The sequence below is a fragment of the Nycticebus coucang genome, chromosome 6 (assembly GCF_027406575.1).
Source record: "Nycticebus coucang isolate mNycCou1 chromosome 6, mNycCou1.pri, whole genome shotgun sequence".
NCBI classification, from domain to species: domain Eukaryota; kingdom Metazoa; phylum Chordata; class Mammalia; order Primates; family Lorisidae; genus Nycticebus; species Nycticebus coucang.
Window position 1 is genome coordinate 110,255,549 of NC_069785.1, and position 19,676 is coordinate 110,275,224.

The window sequence follows — 19,676 nt, forward strand, 5'->3', positions numbered from 1 at the left end:
TCTTTAAATTCATTAAATTCTTGAGACAACTTTTGAATTTCTTCTCAAATTCCTAATTCCATTTTATTAATCTTGTCTGCAATCCAAATTCTGAATTCGATTTCTGACATCTCAGCCAGTTGTTTATGAATGGGATTTTCAATCACATCTGCCATATCTTTTCTTGGGGGGGTTGATCTATTCTGGTTATTCATGTTACCAGAGTTTTTCCGCTGATTCCACCCCTTGGTTATTTTACTCCCTTTGGTTTTTCCCCTGGGGCTTTATCGAGGGGCCGTACAGTGTTGTGGCCTGCGAAACTGGGGCCCTGTCTGGTGTGGTGGAGCAAAGTGGTTCTGTCTTGTTTTCAGCTGGTTTCTGTTCGATCCTATTGCAACTTCTACTCTGACTTGAAGTCTCAGCTGTGTGGAAAAATCAGCAATTAAGTCACCCGGCCCACCCACCTCTGGCCCCAGTTGGAAAAGGAGAATCAAACCTCCTACAACCGCACACCCAGGGCACCGCCTGAAAAGTCCTCAGTCTATTAGTTCAGTTCCTTGCGCAGGGGCCATGCTAATCTTCTCTGTATCGTTCCAACTTTAGTATATGTGCTGCCGAAGCGAGCACACCTCTCTGTTTTTGTGCCAGTACCATGCTGTTTTAATCATTATCGATTTATAGTATAGCCTGAGGTCTGGTAGTGTGATTCTTCCTGCTTTGTTTTTATTTCTGAGTAATGTCTTGGGTATTTAAGGTTATTTAGTTTCCATGTTTTTATATGAGTATGCAAATTCCTGTTGTTATTGAGTTCAATTTTTATTCCATGATGGTCCAAGAAGTTGCAAGGAATAATTACTATTCTTTTAAATTTGTTGAGAGACTTTCTGGGTACCTGAGAGAAACCTTCTGGGTAGCTGAACACATGGCAGTGAATGGAGGATGTGTTATCTCTTCCCCCACATCATGCCCAGGGAATCTCTTCATCTGTATCCTTTGTAATAAGCTGATAAAGGTGCACAAAAGGGAACATGGCCAAGGCCTTTGACACCAAAGGCAGTGTCCAAGAAGGTTGAGGAAGACCTGGCAACCATCCTGGCAATGAGCAAATAAGGTCACACTCAAGAATCCAGAAGGCGGGCCCGGACCTCTGTAAGAGCTGCACCGTGACCACGATCAGCTCCCACCTGGACCTCAGTAAGAGCTGCGCCATGACCCCCGACCCGTGAACTGTGCCCGACATGCCATCACACCCCCTGACCAGGAAATGTGGGAGCCACACAACCCCGCATCCACCCTCCTGTACCCTCTCTGCTTCCACACCGGCCCACTTGTCTGGCCAGGGACTCTGGTAGCCGTGTGCCCTCTGGAGCTCTCCCTGCCTCTGCGTGAAGCTGTTCTCCTGGCCAGAGACTGATGGAGCCTTGGGCTATCTGTGCCAAAGTCACTGGGTGCCAGGCACTCCCAGAACTGTGTGCACCACTCCCGCCCTATTGCTGGATCCAGGTGTGTCACACTCTGGAGCTGCTTCCACAACCAGAACTCCCTGGCTCGGGCAGCCCCAGAGGAACTGCACAGGGTCACTCCCTACAAAGATCCAGCAATAATAGAGTGATCCCGCTGGGGTCTAATCTTAGGGAGACACCTCCCCAACTCTAAGGACGGCCAGAGGCAATGGTGAAAAACAATCATGAGGCAAAACCAACAGAAAAACTCTGGCAATATGAATAATCAGAGTAGGTCAACTCCCCCAAGGATCAATGGGGCAGAAACAGCACAAGATCCCATGCACAAACAAATAGCTGAGATGTCAGAAATTGAATTCAGAATCTGGATAGCAAATAAGATCGAATTAGTATTCCAAACAGTAACCCAAAAGATATCTCAAGAATTCAACGAATTCAAAGACCAAATGACCAAAGATTTTGACACATTGAGACAAGAAGTTGCAGCCCTCAAAGATTTGAAAAACATAGTAGAATCCCTCAGTAACAGAATGGAGCAAGCAGAAGAAAGGATTTCTGACATTGAAGACAAAACTTTTAAATGCTCCCAAACTCTCAAAGAGGAAGAGAAATGGAGGGCAAAAACAGATCACTCTCTCAGAGAGCTCTGGGATAATTTGAAGAAAACCAATATTCATCTTATAGGGATCCCCAAAAGCTACGAAGTGGGTTCACAAGGCACAGAGTCTCTTCTCCATGAGATTATGAAGAAGAACTTTCCAGACATGCCAAGAGATTCTGAAATTCAGATAGCAGACAGTTTCAGAACTCCAGCACAACTCAACCCGAATAAGACATCCCCCAGACACATCATAATCAATTTCACTAAAGTTAATATGAAGGAGAAAATTCTGAAAGCAGCCAGACGAATGAAAACCATCACCTACAAGGGGAAGAATATTAGAATAACTGCAGATCTCTCTGCTGAAATCTTTCAAGCTAGAGAATGATGGTCATTGACTTTTAATCTCCTAAAACAAAATAACTTTCAACCCAGGATCCTGTACCCAGCTAAACTGAGTTTCATTTATGATGGAAAAATTAAATACTTTAACAACATTCACATGTTGAAGAAATTTGCCATAACTAAACCAGCTCTCCAGGATATTCTCAGACCTATCCTTCATAAAGACCAGCATAACCCTCCACCACAAAAGTAAATTCACCCAGAAAATTTTGATCAAATTCCAACTTCCACAGTTGCAAAAGGATTAAAAATGTCCACTGGACTCTCGAAAGGCTTATCAATATTCTCAATTAATGTGAATGGTTTAAATTGTCCTCTAAAGAGGCACAGGTTGGCTGACTGGATGCAAAAACTCAAGCCAGATATCTCCTGCATATAAGAATCACATCTTACATTAAAAAACAAATATAGACTCAAGGTGAAGGGATGGTCATCTATACTCCAGGCAAATGGAAAGCAGAAAAAAGCAGACGTTGCTATCCTATTCGCAGATGCAATAGGCTTTAAACCAACCAAAATAAGGAAGGATAAGAATGGACACTTCATATTTGTTAAAGGTAATACTCAATATGATGAGATTTCAATTATTAATATTTATGCACCCAATCAGAATGCAGCTAAATTTATAAGAGAAACTCTAACAGACATGAGCAACTTGATTTCCTCTAGTTTCATAGTAGTTGGAGATTTTAACACCCCTTTAGCAGTGCTGGATAGATCTTCCAAAAAGAAGCTAAGCAAAGAAATTTTAGATTTAAACTTAAAAAATCAACATCTGGACTTATCAGACATCTACAGAACATTTCATCTCAACAAAACTGAATACACATTCTTCTCATTAGCCCATGAAACATACTCCAAAATCGACCACATCCTAGGCCACAAATCTAACCTCAGCAAATTTAAAAAGGTAGAAATTATTCTCAGATCATCATGGAATAAAAGTTGAACTCAATAACAACAGGAATCTGCATACCCATACAAAAACATGGAAGCTAAACAATCTTATGGTGAAGGATAGATGGGTTATAGACGAGATTAAGAAGGAAATCATCAAAATTTTGGAACAAAACAACAATAAAGACACAAATTATCAGAATCTCTGGGATACTGCAAAGGTAGTCCTAAGAGGGAAGTTTATAGCACTGCAAGCCTTCCTCAAGAAAATGGAAAGAGAGGAAGTTAATAACTTAATGGGACATCTCAAGCAACTGGAGAAGGAAGAACATTCCAACCCCCAACCCAGCAGAAGAAAAGAAATATCTAAAATCAGAGCAGAATTAAATGAAATTGAAAACAATAGAATTATACAACAGATCAATGAATCCAAAAGTTGGTTTTTTGAAAAGATCAATAAAGTAGATAAACCTTTGGCCAACCTAACTAGGAAAAAAAGAGTAAAATCCCTAATTTCTTCAATCAGAAATGGTAACAATGAAATAACAGACCCCTCAGAAATTCAAAAAATCCTTAACGGATACTACGAGAAATTCTACTCTCAGAAATATGAAAATCTGAAAGAAATTGACCAATACCTGGAAGTATGCCACCTACCAAGACTTAGCCAGAATGAAGTGGAAATGTCGAAAAGGCTTATATCAAGTTTTGAAATAGCATCAACTATACAAAATCTCCCTAAAAAGAAAAGCCCAGGGCCAAATGGTTTTACTTCAGAATTCTACCAAACCTTTAAAGAAGAACTAGTACCTATATTACTAAACCTCTTCCAAAATATAGAAAAAGAAGGAATATTACCCAGCACATTCTACGAAGCAAACATCACCTTGATCACCAAAGCAAGGAAAGACCCAACAAGAAAAGAAAATTATAGACCAATATCACTAATGAATATTGATGCAAAAATACTCAATAAGATCATAACAAACAGAATCCAACAACACATCAAAAAAAAATTATACACCATGACCAAGTGGGATTTATCCCAGGGTCTCAAGGCTGGTTCAATATACGTAAATCTATAAATGTAATTCAGCACATAATCAAACTAAAAAATAAAGACCATATGATTCTCTCAATTGACACAAAGAAAGCTTTTGATAATATCCAGCATCCCTTCATGATCAGAACTCTTAAGAAAATTGACATAGAAGGGACATTTCTTAAACTAATAGAGGCCATCTACAGCAAACCGCACTGAATGGAGTTAAATTGGAATTATTTCCACTTAGATCAGGAAACAGACAAGGTTGCCCATTGTCTCCATTGCTCTTTAACATTGTAATGGAAGTTTTAGCCATTGCAATTAGGGAAGAAAAGGTGATCAAGGGTACCACATAGGGTCAGAAGAGATCAGACTTTGACTCTTCACAGATGATATGATTGTATATCTGGAAAACACTAGGGATTCTACTACAAAACTTTTAGAAGTCATCAAGGAATACAGCAATGTCTCAGGCTACAAAATCAACACCAATAAATCTGTAGCCTTTATATATACCAACAATAACCAAGCTGAAAAAACAGTCAAGGACTCTATTCCTTTCACAGTAGTGCCAAAGAAGATGAAATATTTGAGAGTATACCTAACAAAGGATGTGAAAGATCTCTACAAAGAGAACTATGAAACTTTAATAAAAGAAATAGCTGAAGATGTTAAAAAATGGAAAACATACCATGCTCATGGCTTGGAAGAATCAACATTGTTAAAATGTCTATACTACCCAAAGCAATATATAATTTTAATGCAATTCCTATTAAAGCTCCATTGTCATATTTTAAAGATCTTGAAAAAATAATATTTCGTTTTATATGGAATCAGAAAAAATCTCAAATAGCCAAACATTACTCAGCAATAAAAACAAAGCAGGAGGAATCACGCTACTAGACCTGAGACTGTACTATAAATTGATAGTGATCAAAAAAGCATGGTACTGGCACAAAACAGAGAAATAGATGTCTAGAACAGAATAGAGAACCAAGAGATGAATCCAGCTACTTAACTGTTATTTGATCTTTTAAGTAAAATGACAAGATAGGAGGGGGAAACATGCATGTCTGAATATCTTCAACTCCTTCTTTGTAAACCCACTTGGATTCATTAATTCTTTGATAACACAATTCTGTTTAGCATCTTCTCTGTTCCAGGCACTGTTTTAAGGGCTGAATATGGAGATGGAGTTTATATGTCAGTGGGATAAGAAAGACAAAAAATCGGTAAGTTTGTTTATATATTTATATATTATATTGTGTTATAAAAAAGTAATATAGGCCAGGCATGGTGGCTCATGCCTATAATCCTAGCACTTTGGGAGGCCAAGTTGGGAGGATTGCTTGGGCTCAAGCATTGGAAACCAGCCTGAACAAGAGGGAGACCCTGACCGCCTGTGGCTCAGTTGGTAAGGCACCAGCCCCATATGCCAAGGGTGGTGAGTTCAAACCCAGCCCCGGCCAAACTGCAACAAAAAATAGCCGGGCGTTGTGGTGGGTGCCTGTAGTCCCAGCTACTCGGGAGGCTGAGGCAAGAGAATCGCTTAAGCCCAGGAGTTGGAGGTTGCTGTGAGCTGTGTGAGGCCATGGCACTCTACCGAGGGCCATAAAGTGAGACCCTGTCTCTACAAAAAAAAAAAAAAATAGAAAAATTAGGCAGGCATTGTGGTAGACAGTGGTAGTCCCAGCTATTTGGCAAGTTGAGACAGAAAGAATTTGTGAGCCCAGGAGTGTGAGGTTGCTGCAAGCTGGGCTGAGGCCTCTGCAGTCTATCTGGGGAACAGAGTGAGACTCTGTCTCAGAACAAACCAACAAGAAGCTTATAAAAATAAAAATAAAAACTAAGAAAATAACAACAGGATGGAGCCTACAGGTGGCTCTGAGCACAGTGACACAAGCAGGTACAAGAAGGTGTGTTCCAGCCACTGGGAGAAGCAAGTGGAGGGGCCCCAGGCAGAGAGCGAGGCTGAGAGCTGAGAGCATTTTAACAGAGTCCAGGAGGAGGTGGCAGAAGGTGTGGGGGGCTGATTCCACAGGCCATGGAATTTTATTCTGTGTGGGTCATTGAAAAAGTTTTGAGATACACAAAAATCAAGAAAGCTAAAATCCATGTGGATGGAACCGGAGGAAGCCCTCCCAGCAACACCAATAAGTTGAGCAAGTTGAAACTTACACAGGTGAATCAGAAAGGATGCTGTCAACAGTGTTTCTCAGAAGTGAAATAATGGATGATAACACAGTCTGACCCATAAGTAATAGTGGGAAGTCACTGGAGGGTTTTAAGTAGGGTTTGAAAGAATTTGTGCTTTCAAAATATTTCATATGTAGAAAGCGAACTTATTCAGGTAAAGTGGAAGCTGGAAACAAGCTTCTATCAAAATGGTTTAGTTGACAGATAATGAGGGTCTTAATGAAATGGGGTTTTGCAGTAAAGATCGTGAATGAGAATCCTGACTCTTTATAAGAGGCCAGAGGTTGGAAAAATCACCTGTCTTCCCTGAGTCTTTAATTCTTCTCCTCCAGCATGGTATGCACTGCTGCCCACCTGTAGAGACGAGGTGTCAATTAAATGAAGTGAGGCATGTAAAGGTCTAGAACAGCATCTGACAGAGGGGTCTGTGAGCTGCCGTCATCACGGCCCAGGTGTGCATTCTCATCCACCTTCTCACAGGATGTGCAGGTTTATCATGAATAACCCTCCTGAAGTGAAGTTGGAAGACACTTCTAACAAGAGTCCTGAAAAGCATGGACACACTTCCCAAGATTTCCCCAAACCTGGCTCATCCAGCCTTTTACTCAAAACGCTTTCATGAGTGAACAAAATAAGATCTATAATTCAAGAATAAGTCAGTGATTCTGAGAGTATTATTGGCATTCATTCAAATGCCTAATTTAAAAGATAAAAACTGTGGCCAAGATGGTTTTGACAGTGTACCAGAAATCAATGAATTAATCCAGATCCTATACAGAAAAGTACACTATTAGATCCTGGAATAATTCAGCAAGTTTTCATTAAGCCTCCCCATATGCTAAGCATTGGGCTAAGTAATTTTCAAATAATTCAAAAGATGAGCGAATGGAACTTAGACTATTGCCCTATTTCCCTCTAGCCATATGCCAAGCTGTTCACTTGTTCTTATTTACATTATTTCTTTACAGAACACTAAATCCGTAGTGGTGTTTCTAGACCACAAATACTTCTCCACTGATTGCCAGTCATCAATCCTAGACAGCCACCTGGTCATCACTGTGGGTGCTGTCACATCATTCACTCTGGTCTATCTGGTTGCAACTAGAATAGGCACTGAGAAAATGCCAGATGATGGGCAGTATCTGTAATATCATTATTTCGAGAGTGTCTTCTTAAAATAAAAACATTTAGACTAACACTAACATTTTTAGGTATCTTAATTTTAGCATTTGGTATAAGATTGGCTTGGGAGGAATGTGATCTCCAGGGGATATTATTGCCTTGAACCAGAATCAACTTGGCATTTGCCCTAAAATGAACTCAGCCTCTCACTAGGGCAGTCACTCTCATGGATACATTTTCATCAAACAACTTCTGTGCTTGAAAATTCCTGTGGTTTGAGAGTTAATATCCTGGTTGTCTAGGAGGAATTTGTTTGACTGGTGAGGAAGTAAAGGTGAAATTAGCTGTTCAGCTCTTCTCACTCCAACACCCTGCGCATTACTGCAGGGAGTGTGTTCGTGACCTGGCAATTGGTTGACTTTCTCTCCATGCTCTGCATTTCAGGAAACCCCAAAGAAACAAAATGCTCACTGAAAGTAACTTACTGAGCACACACATATATATCAGGTTGGACATTAGATTTCATTCAGAAACTAATCAAAGTCGTGGTTCTTGCTTATAACAAACCACCTCAAATCTTGGTGGCACATGATGTGAGACTCACTAAGCTTCATACTTTCGGGGCCTCCAGATTGAGATGGACAGGGTGGCTGTAAAGGCGGGGGCTCTTCCTCTCTCCATGTGGTCTCATCCACCAACAGGTTAGCCTGGGCTTGTTCACATAGTGGTAGACGAGTTCCCAGCATAAGAGAAGAAGCAGTGAAGTCTCTTGAGGGCTGGGATTGGAAGTCATACAAGGTTGCTCGTCTTGGTAGACAGTAATAAGGCCACCTGGATGGAGCAGGTGGAGAAAGAGATTATGCCTCTCCATAGAATGAGCTGTGGAGAATATCGGGTAATTTTGCAGTCTGTAGTACCATCCATGATTTTTGCCCTTAACACTGGTGGTCTAGACAAGGAAAGGTAATTCTCTACTTGTGGGTAATTTACATATACAAAGGGTGCCAAAATAATGTATACATATTTTAAGAAAGAAAAAGAACTGTATTAAAATTATTATATTTAATACATATTGAAAACAAAAGATGAATACGAATCACATCGAGCACCTCTTATAATTGCAGCAGTCAAATGTGACTCAAGTATTGCAAATTTAATGTTGTTTTGTTCTTTCTTAAAATGTGTATACATTTTTTGGTGCCCTCTCTCTATGTAAGCTATGTTGTTCTTTCTGGAGGTTAGTAGATCATCTCTGAAAACATGGATGCATTCCCCAGCACAGCTGGCAAAAGTCCTGTCAGTGTCATAATTTTTTATTCACCAGCAGACATGCTTTTGAACCATCGCATGGATGGAATCCATTTCTCCAGTGACATTTTCTAGATGATAGTCATCCAATTAATGAAAAAAATAAATCCAGGAATGAAATTCTGCCCATATTTCCAAAACCAAAAGAGACACTTGGAAGACTTCTGTTTTTCCCCTAGTGAATCTTGTCAAAGAAAAACTTTTGGCTGTATTCTTTGTAAATTGGTCCAACTGACAACAAGAGAAATAAAAAGCACAGTGACAGCATTTTCAGCTTCAGGCATTATATCTTGATTTCTCTGGTGCTCACAGCACAAAGAACCAGTTTCCCAACTTGGTTGAAATTCCCTTTCATCGATCCTGGTCCTGGGCAGCATTTCGGCATGTTTTTGCCTTCACATGGAGCAGCTCAACACTGACCTCTCCGCAGATTCAGATCCTTCTCTTCAGGGTTCCTCTGTTACTTCAGGATACTCTTGCAAGTCACTTCCTCTCCATTTTAAAATCTATTGTTCCCAAAGTCAACCTCCCCAAAGAAGCACACAATGCCTTTGACATTTATCTTCATCAGCATCTCAGCAAACAGAAAAGTAGTGTTAGGCATAAAGTAGGAATTTGCATACTCGGTATGATTTAAGGGAATCACCATCTATCTTTATATAATTTGGTTTTGGCCATAGTGCCTGATACCTCTACCATGAGGGAAGTATTATCTCTGTTGGAGTAGTCTATATCTTTGTGTGAATTAGCTCATTATAAATTGAATAATCCAACCGGTCTTGATGAAATGGGAAAAATCAGTGTGGAAAGTGAAAAGAGTTTAAAATTAAAACTGACAGAACTGGGTTCTGTAGATTCCGTAGAGCCCCCAACTGGCTATGAGTGCTAAGCTTTCTGGGTAACCTGCAAAGTCATGGCTGTGGCCAAGGACAGTGTTAAATTTCTTATCATGGGAATGATGGGAATGAGAAGCTGAGCCAGAATCAGGGGTTATTGACAGGACAAGATCTATCCGGGGGCCTGGGGGTGTCCTAGGAGTCACTTGATTCCTCCTTAGAGGGGCTCTGAGGCAGACGAAAGTAGCTGGGAGAAAAGGCATTAAAGGTCATTGGAAATTTCACATTGTCCAGTGTAGCAACCATTTACTGAGCCTACTATGTGTCGGGCACAGTGCTGGGTGATGGAGATCCAAAGACAAATCTGAGAGAGCTCCCACCATCAAGGAGGTGGTGGAGAACCTTACAAAATACGTTGTAGCTAAATATGATCACTACACGTTCATTGTCCGTTGTATGTCCTGGGTAGTGTGAGAGCCCAGAGGAAGCTTCCTGGAGAAGATGACAGCTGAGCTAAGTCTAGAAGACAGAGAGAGAGTTAGTTATTCAGGACAATGAAGTGTGAAAGGGCATCACAGTAGAGCCTTTCACCGGAGGAAAGAACCTCTGCCAAGTTGTGAAGACACAAAAAGAACAATGTCTGTGAGAAGCAGCCTTCGCACAATAAACTTGCAGATCAGCTTCTGGGCAAGAGACATCAGGCTTTGAGTGCGGGAAAGAGAAGAAACATGAGTCTTTTTTAAAATGTCCTTAGTGTCTGAGGGCATGGTGAGTGCTTCTGCCATTTACTTCTCAGGCCTCAAAGACCCCAACGCTTTATTTCCAACGTATGAATGAAAGAGTTAGCCACATATTAAAGTCTCCAAATCCCTTCATCCAATTTATAAAAGGGAAAGTTCATCTGGAGAATGAGGACGTACTCTTAGATCCTTGATTAGTCTCTGAGTTCCCAAAGCAATGAAGCAGAGACAAGATTTCGCTGAGATGTAAGGTGGGCTCATTTCCCTAGTTTCAGCAGGCTACTTATCACTGTATAAATATCAGTGTAATTCGCATTTAAATATTTACAAGCCCCTGTCATATTAAAAGCATTTGCATTTGCAGCTGAACTTTCATTTCACCTCTACTACACAGAGAAATTAAAAAAGACAGGGTTTCCAGATGACTGCTTCGTTGAGTGTGAGCTCTCAAAGGCCGCCTGGCAATCTGGGGCTCACGAGTCCATTAAAGGTGCTGAGAGGTATAAGATTTCAACATTCCAAGTCCTTCGGAATCCTATAGCTCTGCAGTCTATTTCTATTTCCGAATGCACTGTGTCCGGCAGTATGCTAGACACAAATGGGACCAAAGAAAAATATAATATTTCTCTCATTATAGGGGAGGCAGATCTTTTCCACCTTAGGTAATTAGCCAAAAATTTGGAGAAAAAATGTTTTAATGTATAGATGGTAATATCCCTTACTTTTGTAAAGGGAATACCTTTTACTAGCTGGCCAGCGGTACACGGCTCTGTGCACTGAATCAGAGTGAAGGGGGAGTCTGCAGGTAACAGGGAGTAGTGTGAGTTTTCCTGGCTAAGGATGAGATATACCTTTATCTGCTGGTGGAACGAATGAGCAACAAAAGGCACCTTTGTTGTCCCCTGATCTCCCTACCTCCTAAGTCCTATTAAAAAATGTCCATTTTACTTATTACTTCGGACCACTCATTTAATTATGTATTTAATAAATTTTTGTTTAATGCACTCTGAAAACTATGCCAAATACTGAAAATACCAAAATGATAAACATAAAATTTAGCATCAGGGGTCTTACATTCTGGTAGAGATGGAAGACAAGCGACCGGTAAGCCCTGGACAGTTTCAAAAGCAGGATGAGAGACAGACAGTACCGGGGGTGGGAGTGCACAGGCGATGGGCACCTGACCTGGGATTAATAAGGTGTTCTTGGCAGAGAGGTGATGAGTTGAGACATACTCTGGGAATCTCATTTAGTTTAGGAGGATTGGGATGTAGAATGGCATATCCTCAATGTTCAGTGTTTTCTAGAATACCTAAATTGTTAATACTCTGGTGGCTATTTTTTTCATTCACAAAATTAAATAAAGCAAAAAGTTGAGGAGTCTGGTGCTGGTGGCTCATTCCTGTAATCCTAGCACTCTTGGAGGCCAAGGCAGGTGGATTGCTTGAGCTCAGACTAGTTCCAGAAAAACAAAACAAAACAAAATAACAGAAAACCCATTTCAATGTTTTCTCAGGACAAAAAAAAGGAGGGGGGGGGACACAGACAATCTGATTCCCTGCCCTGCACCATACACACACAAAAATATCTGTCACAATTTCTAGACTGTGAAAATGCTTACTGGTAGACTCCCCCTCACCCCGCTTTATTTATTTATTTATTTTTTTAAGACAGAGTCTCACTCTGTTGCCCCCAGCTAGATAGAGTGCAGTGGCATCATAGCTCACAGCAACCTCAAACTCCTGGGCTCAAGAGATCTTCTTGCCTCAGCATCCTGAGTAGCTGGGACTATAGGCGTTGATCCACCCCGCCCAGCCAATTTTTCTCTTTTTAAAGAGGTAGGGGTCTTACTCTTCCTTAAACTGGTCTTGAACTCCTGAGCTCAAGCAGTCCATCTGCTTTGGCCTCCCAGAGTGCTAGGATTACAGGCATGAGCCACCGTACCTGGCCTGGTAGACTTTATTAATAGCATATTTTTCTTAATTACACTATTCATTGTGATGAGAGCCAGCAGGATGGGATTTTGTGTGCTGTGCATGTGGTGGGGTGTCTATGAGTGCTTATGGAGAGTGAAATGTGAGTGATTTGGGACATACTGAATATTAAGTGTCAGCAATATTATAAAATTATTCTGATGGCATTTAAGTTGAAAATACTTCTTTAAAATTTTTAAATAGCTCCATAAAATATACTGGAAATTGATTTTTAGAGATTAAGCATGTAATAAGCAAATAGCAAATGCTAGTTGAATGGTGTGAAATCAAGAGCTCTGTGTTTCAGGAAAAAAAAATGACAACTATAAAAGCAAACAAATTAGCGTTAATCCAAGAAAAATTATTCACTTTTTAGGTCAGAAGTCCTCACTGGTTTCCAGTTGCCTATTAAAAAATCTAAACGCCTCTGTGAGAGGGATATTGAAGTTCCCTGTTACGATGGTGTTATAGGATATCATATTGCTCAAACTAAGCAAAGTCTGTTTTAAGAATCTGGAAGCATTTAAATTGGGTGCATAAATATTTAGAATTGAAACGTCTTCTTGTTGTATTTTTCCCTTGACCAATATGAAGTGGCCATCATTGTCTTTTTTGACTTTAGTTGCTTTAAATCCACATGTATCTGAAAATAAGATTGCAACCCCTCTTTTCTTCTGAATTCCATTTGCCTGAAAAATTGACTTCCAACCTTTAACTCTGAGTTTTAATTTGTCTTTTGATGTGGTGTGTTTCCTGCAGACAGCAAACAGATGGCTTCTGTTTTTTAATCCAATCAGCCAATCTATGCCACTTCAGTGGGGAATTCAAGCCATTGACGTTCATTGAGATATTTGGTAAGTGTGGTAGTGTTCTTCCTCTTACTGTGTGAAAGTCCATTGCTTAGTTTTGTCTTTTGCATCATCATGGAAACTAGGTTCTGTCCTTTAAATTCTATGGGAGAGAAATTCTAACAGACCATATTTTTAAAAGAATAAGCTTTAGAATATGCCATGCCTTGCCATTTTTTGGTGAATATTTTTTAGTTAAAAATTTTCATTCATTTTATTTTTATTTATTTTTTTGGCTTCTTTATTTTATTTCGTTGCTTATTTTTTATTTCTTTCCTTTTTTGTTGTTGTTGTTGAGACAGGGTCCCACCCTACGCCCCTGAGCAGGGTGCAGTGGGCGTGGTAGCTCACCGCAACCTCAGACTCGGGCTGCGGGCATCCAGCTGCCACAGCCTCCTGAAGCAGCTGGGATTACAGGTGCTCACCGCGGCGCCCGGCTGGGTTTTTCCTTTTTTATTTTTTTATTTTTTATTAAATCAAGCTGTGTACATCAATATGATCATGGGGCACCATACACTTGGTTCATAGAATATTTGACACATTTTCATCTCATTAATTGACATAGCCCTCCTGGCATTTTCTTAGTTACTTCCCCAAGACATTGTTGCTCAGGCGAGTCCCGAACTCCTGAGCTCAAGCGATTCTCCCTCCTCAGCCTCCCACAGTGCTGGGATTACAGGCGTGAGCCACTGCTCCTGGCAAAAATTTTCATTCCTAAATGTTGTATGTGCTTTGATAGAAGTTCTTTAAAAGGAATGCCATGTAATACCATGTCTACAATTTTCAGTGGGTGTTCTCAATGCTATGGGGCTCTCCTCAGCTCTCCCCTTCAAGACGACGATAACATATTTCCTTAACTGCCAAGCGTATTGACTACTGACAGTTCACAGCTGTGTCTCTCCCTAACAGTTCCCACGATCTCATTCCGTCCCTGGGGCAGCCTCCGTCCAATGACTGGTTGAAGCAGAGGTACCATGGCCCAGTTGAGAAAACTCTGAAGGTCCATCCTAGCTTCCCAGATCCTTGTATGATGACTCTCTGTCATCACTGCACCAGAATTCAGGGTCTCCTTGTACCCACTCCAGCTTCCCTCAGTCCCTCACCGGTTACATGTGCGTCCCCATCTCAAGTCTTTTTTCAGGGAACCCAGCCCAAGATAGTGCAAGAAAAACACGATTAAGTAGGCTAAATGTAAGTGGATGTTAGATAGTCAAAATTTTAAAATTACTTTTCTATGGACAGTACAGAGTTATTTATCTTCAAGTAAAGTGCCTTAATGTGATCAACTGTACACGTTCACTAAGAGGATTTTGAGGCATGGTTATTCCAATTTTCAATTCATGACTCTTGTACAACTTAAGCAAAAAGAAATGTCAATTTGTCAAATACTACTTACACAAAACCTTCAAACAAGTGAACTGGCATCTAGTCCAAATATGAAAAACCAAAAGTCATGCTGAATCTCACTCCAGGATATTCCAACATTTCTTTTCATATAAAAAGAAAGAAAGAAAGAGAGAAAGAGAAGAAAAATCGAGGAAACAAAAACAGAAAAATTATTTTACTGAAAGCAAAGATATAACAAAAATGTGAGGGGAACTTAAAGAATCAGTCATTTCCTTCTTTTCCACCTTCTCTCCTTTATCTCTCCAGGCTGTTTTCTGCTAGTAACAGGCACCTCTTTTCCCACTGCTCAATTCTGTTTACCATTGTCGTGTTATTCTCAATTTATTTATTTATTTGAGAAAGAGTCTCACTTTGTCACCCTGGGTAAAGTGCTGTGGCATCGTAGCTCACAGCAATCTCAAACTCTTGAGCAAACCTCTTGCCTGAGCCTCTCAAGTAGCTACATCACTATGCTTGGCTAGTTTTTCTATTTTTATTTGAGACGGGGTCTCACTCTTGCTTGGGTTGGTCTGGAATTCATGAGCTCATGCAATCCTCCTGAGCTAAAGCAATCCTCCTGCCTTGGCCTCCCAGAATGCTAGGATTATAGGCATGAGCCCCAGTGCTGAGCCTGGGCTTTCTGTTTTTGCTGGGGAAAGTCTCAGGTTGAAATAAACAAGAGCAAAATTACTCTGAACAGTAAGAGTATGAGATTGTCTTCTTTAAGTGGAAATATGGTTATGGTTTTGGTAATTTTTCCATAGGGGACAGGGTGCTTGTGAATTTGATACAGTATTTGTGGAATGAAAATGCCATTCGGGTAGGTACAATGAACGATGACTTCTAATGGTTGAGGAAAATGAGACAGAGTGAGATTAAGTAACTTTCCCCAGAGTGTCAGATCCAGCATGTAAATTAGTTGGTCTGACTACACAGCCCATGATTTTTTAAACATATTGCAATACTGCTACTGGTGATGCAGCAGAAAGGGGCCAACAGCGCTGCTTTACGCAGCAGTCCTGATCCAAATGTGAGAAACGAGAGGAGATGGAATGTTCTTGTAGTTAGGCTTCATGAGAACTGGAGATATTTTATTTCTCTATTAAATAAAAGGTTGATCTTAGAAGAGAAGGATGCTTGAAAAACTGGGTCACCCAGGCCGGACATCTTGATGACAGATTTGGCATTTGGACAACCTCTCACATTCTGTCATTTGTCAAGCTGATCAATTCTTAAACCTATCTTTCAAATCTATCTTCTTCCTTCTACCTCCACAACCAAAACTATAAAGGCCTGAAATGATTTTAAGAGTGTCCTGACTCATCTGAATTCTAAACGCTTTCTCAGAGTCATCCCCCTTCCCTACAACCCTCTAGTTCATTCCAGACACACTCTCACACTTCCAGTTTTTCCTCTTTACTAAGTTTTTAAAAATATTTTTTTCAAACTTTTAATCACAATTTCCTTTTATTGCTTTTTAGAGGAGTAAGAATCATAGACAATTTCTCTACCTTGACTTTTTTTAACATGAATTATCTTATCATTATCTCTCTTAAACTTGAAATAAACTAAAATCCTTAAATTGAGCATGTTGCTGCTAAACCGCAGATTTGACATTCCCTGTTTCTATATATTTTTAAAGACAAAGTTTTGTGTCTTTAAGGTTTAACATTAAATTTAGTCTATTATGTAAGCTTGCTAAAACGTTTGATAATTCTGTTATGCAACAAGCTCACTACCCCACTCAGCTGAGTTATTTGATGAGCATTGCACTTACACAACTATTCAAATTACCTAACACCATTAGGATTCTGGGGAGATGGGCTAGGAACTGGAAATATAACCAATGTTTGCACAGCAGAGCAGTGAGGCTGGCAAGAGAGATGCTCCTAGGGGCTGGTTCTTTTCTTCTCTCCTTCCTCACCACTTGCCGTTACCACGACAAATATTCTCTGCCTCTTTTCTCATCCGTAGATAGTGTTTATAGTAGTACGTACCTTATGGGTGTTGCAAAAATTAAACAAGACACGCAGGTAAATAATACATGTTAACTACTATTATTATCCTTGAACTTACTATTAATTAGTAAAAAACAGCATGGATAGACTGACACATATGAAAATCCTAATTATGGTGGGAGGGATTTATGCCAAACAGCTTACTCTAGTTAAGTTTGTTTCTATTATAATATGATGTGTGAGCCACCTGCCTGGCCAAGAGGAATCATTACCTCCGTAGTTTGCTAAAGATGCTAAGTCCAAGAACACAAATAAGGAAGAGACCATTAGCTACTTGCTACGTTTCTGTTATATCGATTCACAGTCTTGTCTTGGAGTAACCCCGCTAGTGTGGCCAGTGGTCTGCACTATGTTCTCCGAGGTCACTGTTAAGTTTTCATTTGCAGCATTAGCCTGTTCCACGGACTGTTTCTGTCAATGCTGTAATTCTGAATTTTGATTAAGCATGCAGTAGGAAACAGGAGTGCAAAGGAATGACTCCTGCAGTTCACAATCAGATTTGGTTCCTTCCCTTCATTTTAGCAGAGGGAAGAAATGATTTTGCTATTTGAATACTAATCTTCACCTTCATATTTTTCTTTTATTCAAGTTATTATGAAAGAAAAAACTTCACATGGAAGGCTAACACAACAGACATTTAAGAGATTATTTGGGGGTTTTAAATTTCCTTACCAATATGTCAAATTCATATTATTATTTTAAACTTAAAGTCAAGCTCTAGATTTATGGGGTATGTGTATATGCAGAATTAGAGTATACAATTAATCTCTTTCTCTCTCTCATTCATTCAATACAGAAGCTAAAATGCACTGAGTCAGGGCAGTGCCTGTAGCTCAGTGGGTAGGATGCTAGCCCTATACACTGAGGGTGGCAGGTTCGAACCCAGCCCCGGCCAAACTGCAACAACAACAACAACAAAAATAGCCAGGCATTCTGGTAGGTGCCTGTGGTCCCAGTTACTTGGGAGGCTGAGGCAAGAGAATTGCTTAGGCCCAGGAGTTGGAAGTTGCTGTGAGCTGTGATGCCATAGCATTTTACCGAGGGTGATAAAGTAAGACTCTGTCTGTAAAAAAAAAAAAAAAAAAAAATGCACTGAGTTTTTTGCATGCCATATTATAATTTTATTTAACAACATTTTAGCAAATTAATAGGTTAAGTAACCAAATACACCTTCAGACACAGAAATATGTGTTGTGAATAAAGGTATTTGCTGTTTATTTTCTACAGGCCAGATCCTGTATACAATATATATATATATATATACATATATATATATATTCATTCTAAAATCATTATAACATCCCTAGGAGATAAATTTTATTATTTCCCTTTGTAAATAAGAACACTGTGGCTTGTAAACTATAAGTAGTATTCCCAAAGTCACAAAATCAAAGTATTTATCTGACTTTAAAGCTTGCATGTTTTCTGTTAAAATATGAAACTTCTGGTAATTTATTTTACAACGTTCTCAAGCAGGGTCCATTAGGCTAAAGCCTTTCTAGATTTCCATGTTTCTGACTTTTACCAGTAGTGACAGGAATTGAAAAAAAAAGTAAACATAAAAGATGAGGCAGAATGGCAGATTTCAATTTGCTGAAGAACTCACCTGCTACAAAACTTCTATATCTAGTATAAAATATATTTTACTGCTTTGCTTGGCCCCAGATTCAGAGGAGTTTGCAAAGGGGACAAGAAACAAACCAAACAGATGGCTTATTTTTGAGCTGTGCACTCTAAATTAGTTTCTCTGGAAGGCAAATACTCAACTCAGCACAGCACTGTGGCATTGGATTAGCTGCAAAGTGAGAGGACTGAAACTAAGCCTCCTGGATTATGCAGTAAAATAGTTCCAGTCCAAAGAAAAACCAAGGTTCAAAAAGAAGCTAAAGTAAATTCTCAATGGAAGAAAGCATCATAATTTTAATTCTATAGGTTTTCCACAGATTAAAAATCTATGGACCCCAAATAAAATGTACCATATACACAAGAAAATAAACCACTCTGTATGAGAGTCAGCAGAAAAAACAAACAGTAAAGAGAGATCCCTAAGGAATTTAGGCATTAGAATTTTCAGATAAATAGGAGAAAATAATTCTGTACAAATTTTTGAAGAAATAATGCAGTGATAAAAATAAATGTGTAAAAACAAATAAAAATGGATACCTGGAATAGATGAAAAATACAAAATAGAACTTTTATGATTAATGAATTAAATGTAAAGTGACTTAGTTAGATCATAAAGAGCTGAAGAGAAAATTAGCAAACTGAAAAATAGATGTGCAGAAGTAGCAGAAAATATAAGACAGAGAGATGAGATGAAAACTATGAAAGGGAAAATAAGACACATAGATGATATAAAAGGAGTTCTAAAATATGTGTTTTCCCTAAAGGAGACTATGAAGATAATAAAAGAGAAATAATACACTGAGAAATATTGTGTTTTAGATAGTATAGAGTATGCTGACAGTAAAACAACCTTTATCTCTATAGTATAATACACTAAAAGTTGGCTATTAGCCAAAGAAACACTGCCAAGCAACTGTTCTTCTTTTTTTCATTTATTTTGAGGCAGTCTCACTTTGTCACCCTGGGTAGAGTGTCATGGCGTCACAGCTCACAGCAACCTCAAACTTCTGGGCTCAAGTGACCCTCTTGCCTCAGCCTCCCAAGCGGGACTACAGGCACCAGCCACAACACCTAACCATTTTTAGAGATGGGGTTTTGCTCTTTCTCAGGCTGGTCTCCAACACCGGAGCTCAAGTGATCCACCCACCTTGGCCTCCCAGGCATAAGCCATTGCCCTGGCCCTCAATCAACTGTTCTTCACAGACTGAGTCAGTAATCTAAGCTACTTTAATT

The 19,676-nt window shown here is 39.6% G+C and overlaps 1 pseudogene; it reads right to left on the bottom strand.

Moving 5' to 3' along the window:
• Positions 1-505: 505 nt before the first annotated feature.
• LOC128589406 (uncharacterized) lies at positions 506-606 on the bottom strand (annotated as a pseudogene).
• Between the last annotated feature and the right edge of the window lie 19,070 nt (positions 607-19,676).